This window comes from Coregonus lavaretus (genome assembly GCF_964263955.1).
Source record: "Coregonus lavaretus genome assembly, chromosome: 33".
Taxonomy (NCBI): Eukaryota; Metazoa; Chordata; class Actinopteri; order Salmoniformes; family Salmonidae; genus Coregonus; species Coregonus lavaretus.
Window position 1 is genome coordinate 38,135,366 of NC_140020.1, and position 13,889 is coordinate 38,149,254.

Consider the following 13,889-nt stretch of genomic DNA (forward strand, 5'->3'; position numbering starts at 1 on the left):
TTATAATCACAGCTATAATCTCACAAATAATTACAGAGGCGTCTCTGTAGCAGGTGTGTACTGTATAGTTGCAAACCCGCAACAAATCTATTTTCAATGTCCTTTCTATTAAAACATGAACCGATGTCTATCTGTAATAAGCATATGATTAGGGTATGAGTGGATGCAGAAAACACCTGCTTTTCAGATATCGACAACAATACCAATGTTATTAAATGATTATAACAAATAACATTTGTATTAAATATTAGAAAAATAGATTCTGTGTGGATAGTATCCTACAGAGGATTGCTGTTTTTTGGAGGACATTTGAGGTCGGTGTTGTATATGAAATGCACGATTGGCAGACGATTTCTTTCAACATATTTTCATAGGAACGGCCTAGAGAGATAGGCTATATATAGCTTGGCACATACATGTTCAGTGTATGATCTGAAACGTGGCCATGTGTTTATTATGAAACAATGTTTTTACAAAAGGAACGTAGCTATAACGTGCCTAATACAAATGCTGCATAGGTTGCTATATGATGTGACGTAGTTCATTAATATGTTGGTGGTGGTTACAAATGTAGGTATCCATTTCTTGAAGAGGGGGTGCTTAATTTGCAAACATTTTTGGTCATATTTGAATAGTGGGCCTAATTAATTTGGATAACAGTTAAGACTGCTTTCAACTCTCAGTTAAAATGTATAGCTAATATTGCTGCTCCATTGATAAAACAAGCCTGTTCATTCTATCCCCCAAAACCCTTCTCTCTTTGTGGAATGGTACGTTCTCTCCACACAGATTTCATTCATAAAATTCCAGCTCACTATAAAAGGAGGCGCGCTCCACTATCTGCAGCAAGTACAATTCACGTGAAAGAACCCAGAAAAGGTGATGCACAGAGGTGATAGAACAGCAGGACAGTAGATAATAGCTTAAAATATAGGAGGAATAGTGATTTGTTTTTCATGCTTTATTGATATATATATATATATTTTTTTAGAACACATCATCATGTATCCAGACTCGAGCCAAAACTACAATGACTCGAGCTCGTCCAGCAGCAGCACGAGAAGCAACAGCGCAGCATCGCCTACCGGAGACAGACCCGCGTGCAGTCAGCGGTCTCCAAACTCACTCACGAGCGCATCATCAATAGACAGCAGCACGTCGCAGGTACGAATGGATGTTGTTATTATTTTTTTAATTTTTTTTTAAAGGTGCATGGAATTGCGTTGGAGGATTATTTGGAAATGTTCATTATGTTTGTGTTGCATTGAGTTTGTGGCAAGATCAATCATTTATATATTTTTTTATTGCATATTAATTCAGAGTGATTCTGAATCTACAGCCTATAAGCCTACTGGACCGTGAACCGCTCGTGATAGAAAATATGTAGCTCCGTTACTGCGACACACAGCCTATCCAGATGTTTACGGCATGTTGAAAAAGCCCTTATTGAGTAGGTACCCATATAGGCCTTACCTACATGCCACGGTCAGACTGTTGGCTGATCACCTTCAAATTCCTGACATTACTGGAGTGGTATAGGAGGCGATGTTTACCAAATGATAATTGAAGACTTGATTGCTGCCGTCACGCCAATAGATGATGAGGATGGTGATCATGATGAAGACGGTGATGACGATGATTGGTGATGACGATGATTGGTTTAGCTATTATTGGCAACATGAGATGGACTGTCGTTTATTACTGTCGTTTATTACAGTAGTGTTACAGTGATCAGGGCACTCTTGTGAATGAAACCCTGGCCTCAATGGGTTTACCCTGAATAATAAAATAAAATAAAAATTGCGTGACATCAAACCCTAATTATAAACGTTGTAAATTAGTACAGAATTAGCTATAGATACACCATCAATTGTGCTATAAATGTCACGCCAATAACCAAATCATTGATGCACATCACGCCGTTTTTGGAAAGGTCAACCATGCATGTCATCGGAGTCTATTAGATTCAATCAATTCAACATTCCTTGTGTTGTTTTTGCAGAATGTCTCCGGTGACACAGACTATCCACGGCGGTCTCCCTTTGTTCCTACAGTGACCGCAATCTCAGCCTTCTCGGATCTGCAGTGGATGGTCCAACCGACCACCGTCATCTCAGCATCAGTCTCCCCCTCCTCCTCCCCATCTGCCTCCCCCTCCAGCCGCGCAAAGCCAACAAGAGCTCGTGGCGCAACCCAGTCGTCTTCCAGAGCTGGAGGGAGCAAGGAACAATCCACCTGCAAGAAAGGGAAAAAACAGGTAAGCTGTGTTATATATCATGGACAATTTCGATACAATTTCTACTATGCAGTCCTGAATGGTCTAATGTGCGTGCGTGCACGTGACTGGACAGACTGTGCCTAATGGTGCAGCATTCTTATGCACATATTAAGTGTTCTATAGGTCTGGTATTGAACTTGTTACCCACTCAATGTGTAGCTTAGCCAAGGAAAGTCTACAGTTGGCAACCCTGATATATTTTCTGACGCTGCATTAAAGGGTGTATAGGCTATTTTAGGGCTACCCTTTGCCAAATATTGAATTAGCCTTAAAGGGCCAAGTGACGCAATGGCAAGATTCCTTATGCATTTAGAGTGTTCTCTTTTGTTGTGACGGGTCCAGGCTACATCAGAAGAGGATGAGAGGAGGAAGATCAGGAGAGAGAGGAATAAAGTCGCCGCAGCCAAGTGTCGCAACAGACGGCGGGAGCTCACCGACACCCTGCAAGCCGTAAGTGCACCTTGTTCTCATGTGAAAGACAACTGTCATGTCCTTGTGGAGATGCTTAGCAGAATGGATTTCACCCCAAGTGATTGAGGCTCTCCATACGTCTTAATAGACCATGTATCTTCTTTTAATTGTCATTTCATACACATGGTAATTGATTGATGTGTGGTTCTCTCCTTATAGGAAACTGATCAACTTGAAGAGGACAAAGAGGCCTTGGAGACAGAGATAGCCCACCTCCTGAAAGAGAAAGAGAGTCTGGAACAGATCCTATCCGCCCACCGGCCAGCCTGCAAACTAGCCGCCGCTGAGGACAACGTGGAAGAAGACATTGATGATGACATCGACGATGACATTGACCGCATGCTCCAGGACCCTCCGGATTCCCCCCAGCTGCTCTCCATCTTGGAGAACGCAGACAAACTCCAACTCCCAGAGGGAAATGCAGCACTAGTGACTGTGTCCGACACTCCCTCGTTTCAGGAGATGGAAACTGTTGTGGTCCCCTCAAGCATCTCCATCTCTGCATCGGCCATCTTGGGTAACTCCAACATCCTGCTGTGCTCCAGCGCTGAGGAAGATCCCATGGAGGACCTAGATTTCGACCAGGATGACCTAGACGACCTGGTCCCCAGCCTGGAACTCAACATGGCTGTGGCCCCCGAGACTGCCCCATCTGTACCCGACATCGACCTCCTCGGGGGCCCCTTCTGCCTCTCAGACTGGGAGACCCTGTACAAGTCGGTGGCCAACAGTCTGGAGCCCCTCTGCACCCCCATGATGATGACTTTCCAGTTACAGGCCTACCTGTAGCAGTTATCGATCTGTGTTTGGTTTGAATTACTCAGAGATAGACTCTTTGGCGGGGACGGGCGTTGCAACTCCAGCTCTGAGACCCTCAAAGGAGGTGCTGGTGGTAGATCTGATTTGATGAACGGTAATCTGAACTCTCCCACACTGTTGACCTTGTGACACTGTTATGGGACTGGTGGGATGTATACATATAGGGTCGGTTTCCCACACACAGATTAAGCCCAGTCTTAGATTAAAAAGCAGTGTTCAATGATGATTCTCCTTTGATAGTGCTTCTTAGTCCAGGACTAGGTTTAATCTGTGTCTAAGGAAACTGGCCCCATGAGGTTGATATTGAACCAATAAAGCTATGTTCTGTTCATCTACCCCCTGATGTTTTGTTGTGCTTGTTATGATGTTTTGTTAACGTTAAACCTTTAGCACCAAATGAAATGGTTACTGTGACTGTAACTGTATTAACTTCTTCCATATGTATCGGTGCAGCTGTGAGGGCTGTTCACTCTCTTGAAGAAGATATCTATTGTTGTCCTTTTATCAAAATTAAATGCATGCAAAATCGCACCATTTGATTAGAAAATGGTGCTATATCTTTGTTTTTCCATCCTTAAATATAAATGTAAAACTAGACTGTGATTTGTGTGGATACTGATATCAGATTGTGTCTTATTAACAGGTGAAATTACAATTTGAGTAATGTGGACATCATTTTACTGTAAGGTGACATTTCTTTCCGGTTTTCCATGAAAACACAATGCCATGTATTTTATCAAGATGTATTTTATGACATAGTTTATTTTTTTACCTTAAAAGTTTGGACTAATTGTTGGTTAAGATGCAAAAAAAATTGAACACAGACAAATAAAATTATAAAACTGGTTATTTGGATCCTGGATACTTATTGTTTGATTTGCGGGAGTTGTGGGACAACAACTACCATGATTATAGTTAATGTCATAATTCCACTGTCCTGCAGCCCAGGCAGGAAATTCATTAACTTCATCTCCCTCGTGAAAAAAAGCGTCTACACATTATTTTTCCTTGCTACTATTTGGTTTGCAACAGTTGGGAGTTGTATAAATCTACCCGTCTGCCTCTACGACATGTGCAGCAATGTATCATTTTACAAACGCGATCTCTCCCATGCCAGTAGGCTAGCTAGCCCAAGAATTAACGTGAAACAAATAATTTCAACATAGAAACCGTAAAAAGTCATATTTTCTACCAACAACAAAAAAGAGGCAAGCATTGGCTGTCACTAATCAGTGCCAGGACCATGGACAGTTCTTCCACTCGTGTGCCATCAACAGAAATGTCACTAATAACATCACCAACTAGCTTGGTTAGCTCGGACTTGCCAACCATAATAGCTGTTGCCTATGTAGGTCATTGGATATTTATGAAATCGTTATTTACTGAAGTTGTTGTCTCTCATCATCATTGAATCTCTGCTATAGCTCTAAAAAGAATAAGTTCCTGGAGGATCCTTTAGGAGGATCCTTTAGGAGGATCTTCAAAGAACCCCCATTAATAGTTCCACAAATAACATTTTGGGATTCCTTTTTAATAATATGCTTAACAATAACAACAATGACACAATATTTTTAGTTGTCAGTGTTTATTATGATTTTAGTGGCAAAGCAGAATTAAAAAAATACAAATATGAGGTAAACTCCCAGCAGAGCCCCAAGTCCAATGGGTATATCCTCCGGTGTGTTGATGTTAATGTGTTGATGTTCTCCGTATCCATAGCCAGAATGATTTAGCAGTGCATGGTGATCTAACAGGTTTCCTGTTATATTCATCACAGGTGTAGGGAGGATGAAGTCTGTGAATCCCAAAAAATAGTAATTATATAGATGATTTAAAAAAACACGCACACGACAGTATTCATACCTTGGTTTTTGTGGTGAATGTGAATGAAAAAAACTGTTTTGATAATGGTTTTCAAACACATACCTTGTCCATAATGTAGAGGCCTATGGGATATTCATTGAAGAGGTAAGGGAGGAGGATGGTAAATGTGATCTGCATACCAATACCAATTCACATTCCTTTGTATGCCTCCTCATCTGTATACCTGCAGACACAGACACAAAAGTGAGCAGTTCAGTCATCTGCAACCAATACAGCTAGCCTTCAGCATATTCTTATAGCCTACATATTCTTACCTCTTTGTTCATTGATAGCCATTGAATTGTGTCCATTTTCTGTTTTAGAAAGATTTGCACAAATATGAAAAGATAGATGGTATCATCATAAAACAATATCAATTTAGATCATACAAGGGACAAACCTTACTTTAAATTGAGGAGATCTTTACATTTTTCCAGTTAAATGCCTACACCTGCTGTCTCTCAAATTCAAATCAAAATATTTCAGTTGGGCATTTAGGTTCCTGCAAGAACCCCCAAGAACTAAAGAGGTTCCTCGATTAACCCCACCTCCTATGGGGTTCTTGGAAGAACCTTTTGGAGGCATTTTTTCAGTACCAACAGCCCTAAGGTTCTTCAAGGAAACTTTGAGGATATTAGAAGAACCCTTGTTGATCCCATCATTTTTTAGAGCTAGCTACATGCCAATGATTTGTTTAGCATAGCAACGTTGAATGAATAGAATGATTAGAATTAATGACTGGGTCAAAACATTTAAGTGATAATGCCCGAGAAGCAGGTGTTTGGAGGACATATTGGCACGGGTGTTGTTTGGCCAGAGACGAATTGCATTATTATGTATAGGCTATTGTTTAGGTTGTGTATAATGATATTTGAACCAGAATAGACCATGATAGACTTCTTCTTTGAAAAGAATACAGCTATGTCAAATACTCTTTCCATAAATTGTTCTAGTCTTGAACTTTATAAATTAATGTTATCAAGGACATACTTTTTAATCAGGGCGAAACAAAAATATCACGTTCATTATTTATTATCTTAAATCTCTTGCCAGTATTCTCACGGTCAAGGCAAACGCAGACATGCACACAGCACAAAGCGTGCCGGGTTAGGCTAGACGGGATACAACTTTAGTCAACATTTTCTTTTGGCAGCCGGTTAGGAAAATTAACGTAGCAAGTTAGGATAATTAACGTAGCAAGTTAGGAGAATTAGGTTAGGTTTAGGGTTAGCTAAAACGCAAAAACAAAACAAATTTTGACGTCAATTTGACAAAAACTGTATCCCATCTAGGCATTATAAGCGTGCCGTTGCAGTATTTTACGTCACGACGTGTTTGCACTGACGCGATTGCGTTGCACTTCCATGTCCATATTTGGAGAGTTCAGCTGTTTTGTTTCCATGGAGACGTTATGGAGCAGTGTCGGGGTTTTGAGCTGGAAGATTTTCCCGGAAAAAGACAAAGCAGGGCAGAAAGAGCGAGTGGAATCCGTTGTTGTCGAGAAACAAACAGTATTTCGCTCCAGGAATTCCATCTTAATAGATGTACTCTTTCAAATGAATGTTACATTGGCAGTTGCCACGCTGTGCACGTTTATTATCAGTTTATCTTCTTGGCTATGCAGAACAGCATGCTGCCCGCTCCTACCATGACTATTCTATTCTCGATGCTAGAATATAATCGCCTGTTCTGTTCAAAAATTGCCTCAGAATTGGCCGTTGCCATGTAGCCTACAGACAGCATCAGAAAGATAACATGACTTTTTTCCTTAATAAAAGGAATGCACATTTCTGATTCAAATCAGTTTGCATTATGCGTCTACATTCCTCTTCTTCTTCTTCTTCTTCTTCTTCTTCTTCTTCTTCTTCTTCTTCTTCTTCTTCTTCTTCTTCTTCTTCTTCTTCTTCTTCTTCTTCTTCTTCTTCTTCTTCTTCTTCTTCTCCTTCAATAAACGGCATTGCATGATGACATACATCAAGGTTCAGTTCTTATGCATACTTTAGGATTAAAGAAAGCATCATATCTCATAGGAGCTTACTTTAGGATTAAAGAAAGCGTATTCATGTGTACTTAGAGCAACATGGTATTTGTGCCAGAAGACTGAAATTAAAATGGCATTCTTGCCAGAAGACTGAAATCAAATTGGTATTCGTGCTAGAAGGCTCAAATCAAAATGGTATTTGTACCAGAAGACTGAAATCTAAATGGTATTTGCGCCAGATGACTGTCATTCTGTGCACGAAATCCTGCTGACCTGAGCAATTATTCAATAGAGTGACAAGACTTCTTCGTTAATCACGTCATTGATGCCCATTCCAGTGGCAAACATCTCCCTGTATGCTTGGAGATTTATTTCCTCTGCTAAAAATGATGATGAGGTAGGCTATATGCCATAACATTGTGTGTGTGTGTGTGTGTGTGTGTGTGTGTATGTGTGTGTGTATGTGTGTGTGTGTGTGTGTGTGTGTATGTGTGTGTGTATGTGTGTGTGTGTGTGTGTGTGTGTATGCATGTGTGTGTGTGTGTGTGTGTGTATGTGTGTGTGTGTGTGTGTATGTGTGTGTGTGTGTGTGTGTGTGTGTGTGTGTGTGTGTATGTGTGTGGGTGCGTGTGTGAGTGAGCTTGTGCATTTTCTTATTCAGTGAGGCTCAAATGTGAGCAGCAGAGGGTGCTGTAAAAAGGGGATTCTCTATCGCCATTCACATACTGTGCATGTTAGGTCTATCTACTCAGGAGGCCTTGTATAAACCTGAACCAAAATAGATAGGTGATATTCACTGAAAACTTAACTGACAAATTACACTGACTGTACAAAACATTAGGAACACCTGCTCTTTCCATGCCATTGACTGACCAGGTGAATGTAGGTGAAAGCTATGATCCCTTATGGACGTCACCTGTTAAATCCACCTCATTCAGTGTAGATGAAGGGGAGGAGACAGGTTAAATAAGGCTTTTTAAGCCTTGAGACAATACAGCCCCATAGTGGAGATGTCATAATACCCATAAAACCTAGCGGTCAAACAGGGAAATGGTTCCAATCGTTTTTCCACCATTCATTTTTCCCATTGGGGATTTTAGAAACACTTAAAATAAGGGCTGTGTTTCGTGTAGGCTTATCCTGGGGTGATGTATTGATAACAGTGTAAATCTCTCTAGGACAAGGAGACTTTAATCAATATATTGGCCTGTATTTACTCGAAAATGCTAATTAGCAAGAAAGTAGACATCATGCAAAACTACAAATCCCTGCCAGCTCCTGCAAGTAATCTCTAACTAACACCTTTTGATAACAGGTAATGTTAATAATAATAATAATAATTTTAAACTTGCCTAAGACAGTTCACAGAATTGTCAATTTAAAGAAATGTAGCCAATTTATTAATTACTAAATTTAGCTAACATTAGATAGTTAATCCAGTGATTCTTACCTTTGCCTCAATTCGGCAGTCTCGTCCAGATCATCATGGCATTTGTAGTTCTTTATGATAGCAACATTAGCAGCTAATTAACATTTCATTTCTGGGAGTCAAATACAGGCCAATATATTGATAAAAGTCACCTTGTCCATGATAGATTTACACGGTTATCAATACATCACGCCAGGGTAAGCCTACAAGAAACACAGCCCTTATTTTAAGTGTTTCTAAAATCCCCAATGGGAAAAATGAATGGTGGAAAAACGGTTGGAACCATTTCCTTGTTCGACTGCAGGTTTTATGGGTATTATGACTCATACTGTGGTACTCTATACAGACTTGGATTGTGTATGTGTGCCATTCAGAGGGTGAATGGGCAAGACAAAATATACACTACATGACCGAAAGTATGTGGACACCTGCTCGTCGAGCATCTCATTCCAAAATCATGGGCATTAATATGGAGTTGGTCCCCCCTTTTCTGCTATAACAGCCTCCACTCTTCTGGGAAGGCTTTCCACTAGATGTTGGAACATTGCTGCGGGGACTTGCTTCCATTCAGCCACAAGAGCATTAGTGAGGTCGGGCACTGATGTTGGGCGATTAGGCCTGGCTCGCAGTCGGCGTTCCAATTCATCCCAAAGGTGATCGATGGGGTTGAGGTCAGGGCTCTGTGCAGGCCAGTCAAGTTTTTCCACACCAATCTCAACAAACCATTTCTGTATGGACTTCGCTTTGTGCACGGGGGCATTGTCATGCTGAAACAGGAAAGGGCCTTCCCCACACTGTTGCCACAAAGTTGGAAACACAGAATCGACAAGAATGTCATTGTTTACTGTAGCGTTAAGATTTTCCTTCACTGGAACTAAGAGGCCTAGCCCGAACCATGAAAAACAGCTCTAGACCATTATTCCTCCTCCACCAAACTTTACAGTTGGCACAATGCATTGTGGCAGGTAGCGTTCTCCTGGCATCCACCAAACCCAGATTCGTCCGTCGGACTGCCAGATGGTGAAGCGTGATTCATCACTCCAGAGAACACGTTTCCACTGCTCCAGAGTCCAATGCTGGCGAGCTTTACACCACTCCAGCCGACGCTCGGCATTGCGCATGGTGATCTTAGGCTTGTGTGTGTCGGCTTCCTGAACGGAACATTTTAGATTACTGGATATAAATGGATCTCTGAATGTTCTACAGCGACTAAACCACTCTCTCCTGCTGCGTTACGATGTCAGGATTCCAGGTATATGCGTTGTTAGTGTCTGTGACGTAGGGTTCAGCCAGGAGTTGATGGACAGTCCGATGAGCGAATGAAATGGTAGGAGGGACATCCCAGCTTCAAGCGGTGTCAGATTTCACATCCTGCATCACACAGGCAGAAGATACATACTTCTGTGTCCGTGAGACTCAGGGCTACCGCTCAATGCAAGCCATTTCGATCTAAGGTGTCCACATATCAATTTATAAGAGAAAATGTCAGTTGGAACCGGTAACAGAACCACGCAGGTCCCCAAAACAGGGGACTTTACGTCTAAGAGGTTGTGCCTTTGAAAGGCGTATGGTAGTGGGTGCCAGGCGCACCGATTTGAGGGTGTCAAGAACTGCAATGCTGCAGGGTTTTTCACGCTCAACAGTTTCCCGTGTGTATCAGAAATGGTCCACCACCCAAAGGACATCCAGCCAACTTGGCACATCTGTGGGAAGCATTGGAGTCAACATGGGCAAGCATCCCTGTGGAACGCGTTCAACACCTTGCCCTGATGAATTGAGGCTGTTCTGAGAGCAAAAGAGGGTAAAACTCAATATTAGGAAGGTGTTCCTAATGTTTTGTACACTCAGTGTATATTCTATGTACTTACTATTACAATACCTACTCTTAAAGTAGGCCTAATAGTATACAACCTTTCTTCTTCCCTCTTGAGTTGTTTACACATATCCCACAGATAAACCCAAATGCACAGCCTTCCTTTAAAAGAGTGGAGTGAGGAGTGAAGCTAAGTGGAAAAGGTTTCATAGGTTTGGGATGGGGCCAATAACAGGTTTGGGATGGGGCCAATGACAGGTTTGGGATGGGGCCAATGACAGGTTTGGGATGGGGCCAATGACAGGTTTGGGATGGGGCCAATAACAGGTTTGGGATGGGGCTAATAACAGGTTTGGGATGGGACCAATGACAGGTTTGGGATGGGGCCAATGACAGGTTTGGGATGGGGCCAATGACAGGTTTGGGATGGGGCCAATGACAGGTTTGGGATGGGGCCAATAACAGGTTTGGGATGGGGCCAATAACAGGTTTGGGATGGGGCTAATAACAGGTTTGGGATGGGGCTAATAACAGGTTTGGGATGGGACCAATGACAGGTTTGGGATGGGGCCAATGACAGGTTTGGGATAGGGCTAATAACAGGTTTGGGATGGGGCCAATGACAGGTTTGGGAAAAGGCCACAGACAGGTTTGGGATGGGGCCAATGACAGGTTTGGGATGGGGCCAATGACAGGTTTGGGATGGGGCCAATGACAGGTTTGGGATGGGACCAATGACAGGTTTGGGATGACAGGTTTTGAATGACAGATTTGGGATGGGGCCACAGAAAGATTTGGGATAGGGCCACACACAGGTTTGGGATGGTGTCACGACTTCCGCCGAGGCTGCCTCCCCTCCTGGTTCGGGCAGGTTTTGGCGTTCGTCGTCACCGGAGTTCTAGCTACTGCCGATCCCATTCTCATCACTCCACTTGTCTTGTCTTGTCAATCACACACACCTGGTGCACATTCCCCTAATTAGTCTGTGTATAAGTGTTCCCTCTGCCCCCTTGTCTTTGTGAGTGATTGTTCTATGTGGGAGGAGAGTAGCTCGGTTGAGATACTCTCTCATTTATTTTGCCAGGGTTGATTTTCCCCTGTGTCATTACATTTATTGTATTTTCTGAGACTGTGTTTGGTCAGGGAGGATTGTTTCCCCTGTACCTGTTTCGATTGCCGTCGTAGGCGCATTGTATGTCTGGAAGGAATCAATTCTGCATCCGGTTATTTTACTACTGCGCCTGACTCCGTCCATCATTCACCACAGATGGAGCCAATGACAGGTTTGGGAGGGGGCCAATGACAGGTTTGGTACCAGGCAACAGAGAGGTTTGGGATTGGGCCAATGTTCCCTCAAATTTTTTTCAGGCACTGAGCAAATGTCAGGTCCTGAGTGCAAACTTGAACATTGTGAAAGTTCCGTGCAACTTCCAGCGCACGTTTACTGTGAACACTGAGGCTGTTTACTGTGAACACTGAGGCTGTTTACTGTGAACACTGAGGCTGTTTACTGTGAACACTGAGGCTGTTTCCTGTGAACACTGAGGCTGTTTCCTGTGAACACTGAGGCTGTTTACTGTGAACACTGAGGCTGTTTCCTGTGAACACTGAGGCTGTTTACTGTGAACACTGAGGCTGTTTCCTGTGAACACTGAGGCTGTTTCCTGTGAACACTGAGGCTGTTTACTGTGAACACTGAGGCTGTTTACTGTGAACACTGAGGCTGTTTCCTGTGAACACTGAGGCTGTTTCCTGTGAACACTGAGGCTGTTTCCTGTGAACACTGAGGCTGTTTACTGTGAACACTGAGGCTGTTTCCTGTGAACACTGAGGCTGTTTACTGTGAACACTGAGGCTGTTTCCTGTGAACACTGAGGCTGTACCCATTTTAACTTACAGTTTTAACAGTGGTCAAGTAGGCTACTGTGGCTATTTGATCATAATGTAGGCCTACCAGTGTGGCCTACTATAAAAACCAATGGAGAAAATGCATCCCATAATATTTTAACATGGAAATAGCTGTTCTATCATCATCTCACAGTATCAACTTTGCTGTAGCTTTCTTTTACTCCTGCTACGTTACTGCAGACACGGTCATCTGAGCCATCCGATTGGCCAGCGGTAGGCCCATAGTGCACTTGATTCGCTCTCTGGGCCCGCCGGGAAGGCAGAGTTTGTACACTTGAAATGTTCAAAAATGGCAACAGTTCGCCTTCCCGGCGCGCAGGGCAACTGAATCAGGTGCACCTCCCGCCAACAGCCCAAGACAAATAAAACAAATAGGAACACAAGGCTTTATCGTTGGGTTTTTTACAGAAATGTTTGGCCATTGACTAGGAATGCCTTGGAGATCAACCAGTCGATCGCTATCGACCGGTTGGTGACCACTGCTCTAGAATGTTGAGTGAAGTTCAATCTCTTGCTTCTCTCTGTGGGCTGATATTTCTGCATAGCAGTCCATAGGAGCTGCACGTCAGTCTCAGGCGCAGCTTATAGTGCCTTGCAAAAGTATTCATCCCCCTTTGCATTTTTCCTATTTTGTTGCATTACAACCTGTCATTTAAATTGATTTTTATTTGGATTTAATTTAATGGACATACACAAAATAGTCCAAATTGGTGAAGTGAAATTTAAAAAATAACTTTTATTTCAAAAAATTCTAAAAAATAAATAACTGAAAAGTGGTGCGTGCTTATGTATTCACCCCCTTTGCTATGAAGCCTCTAAATAAGATCTGGTGCAACCAATTACCTTCAGAAGTCACATAATTAGTTCAATAAAGTCCACCTGTGTGCAATATAAGTGTCACATGATCTGTCACATGATCTCAGTATATATACACCTGTTCTGAAAGGCCCCAGAGGCTGCAACACCACTACTCAAGGGGCACCACCAAGCAAGTGGCACTATGAAGACCAAGGAGCTCTCCAAACAGGTCAGGGACAAAGTTGTGGAGAAGTACAGATCAGGGTTGGGTTATAAAAAAATATCTGAAACTTTGAACATCCCACGGAGCACCATTAAATCCATAATTAAAAAATGGAAAGAATATGGCACAACAACAAACCTGCCAAGAGAGGGCCGCCCACCAAAACTCACAGACCAGGCAAGGAGGGTATTAATCAGAGAGGCAACAAAGAGACCAAAGATAACCCTGAAGGAGCTGCAAAGCTCCACAGCGGAGATTGGAGTATCTGTCCATAGGACCACTTTAAGCCGTACACTCAACAGAGCT

General features: G+C 42.6%; 1 pseudogene across 1 annotated transcript; it reads left to right on the plus strand.

The window, feature by feature from the left end:
* Positions 1 to 1,002: 1,002 nt before the first annotated feature.
* LOC311108503 (protein c-Fos-like) lies at positions 1,003 to 3,697 on the plus strand (annotated as a pseudogene). The gene is made up of 4 exons: positions 1,003 to 1,164; positions 2,003 to 2,257; positions 2,621 to 2,728; positions 2,909 to 3,697. The product of its transcript is annotated as a protein c-Fos-like (transcript).
* Positions 3,698 to 13,889: the final 10,192 nt, after the last annotated feature.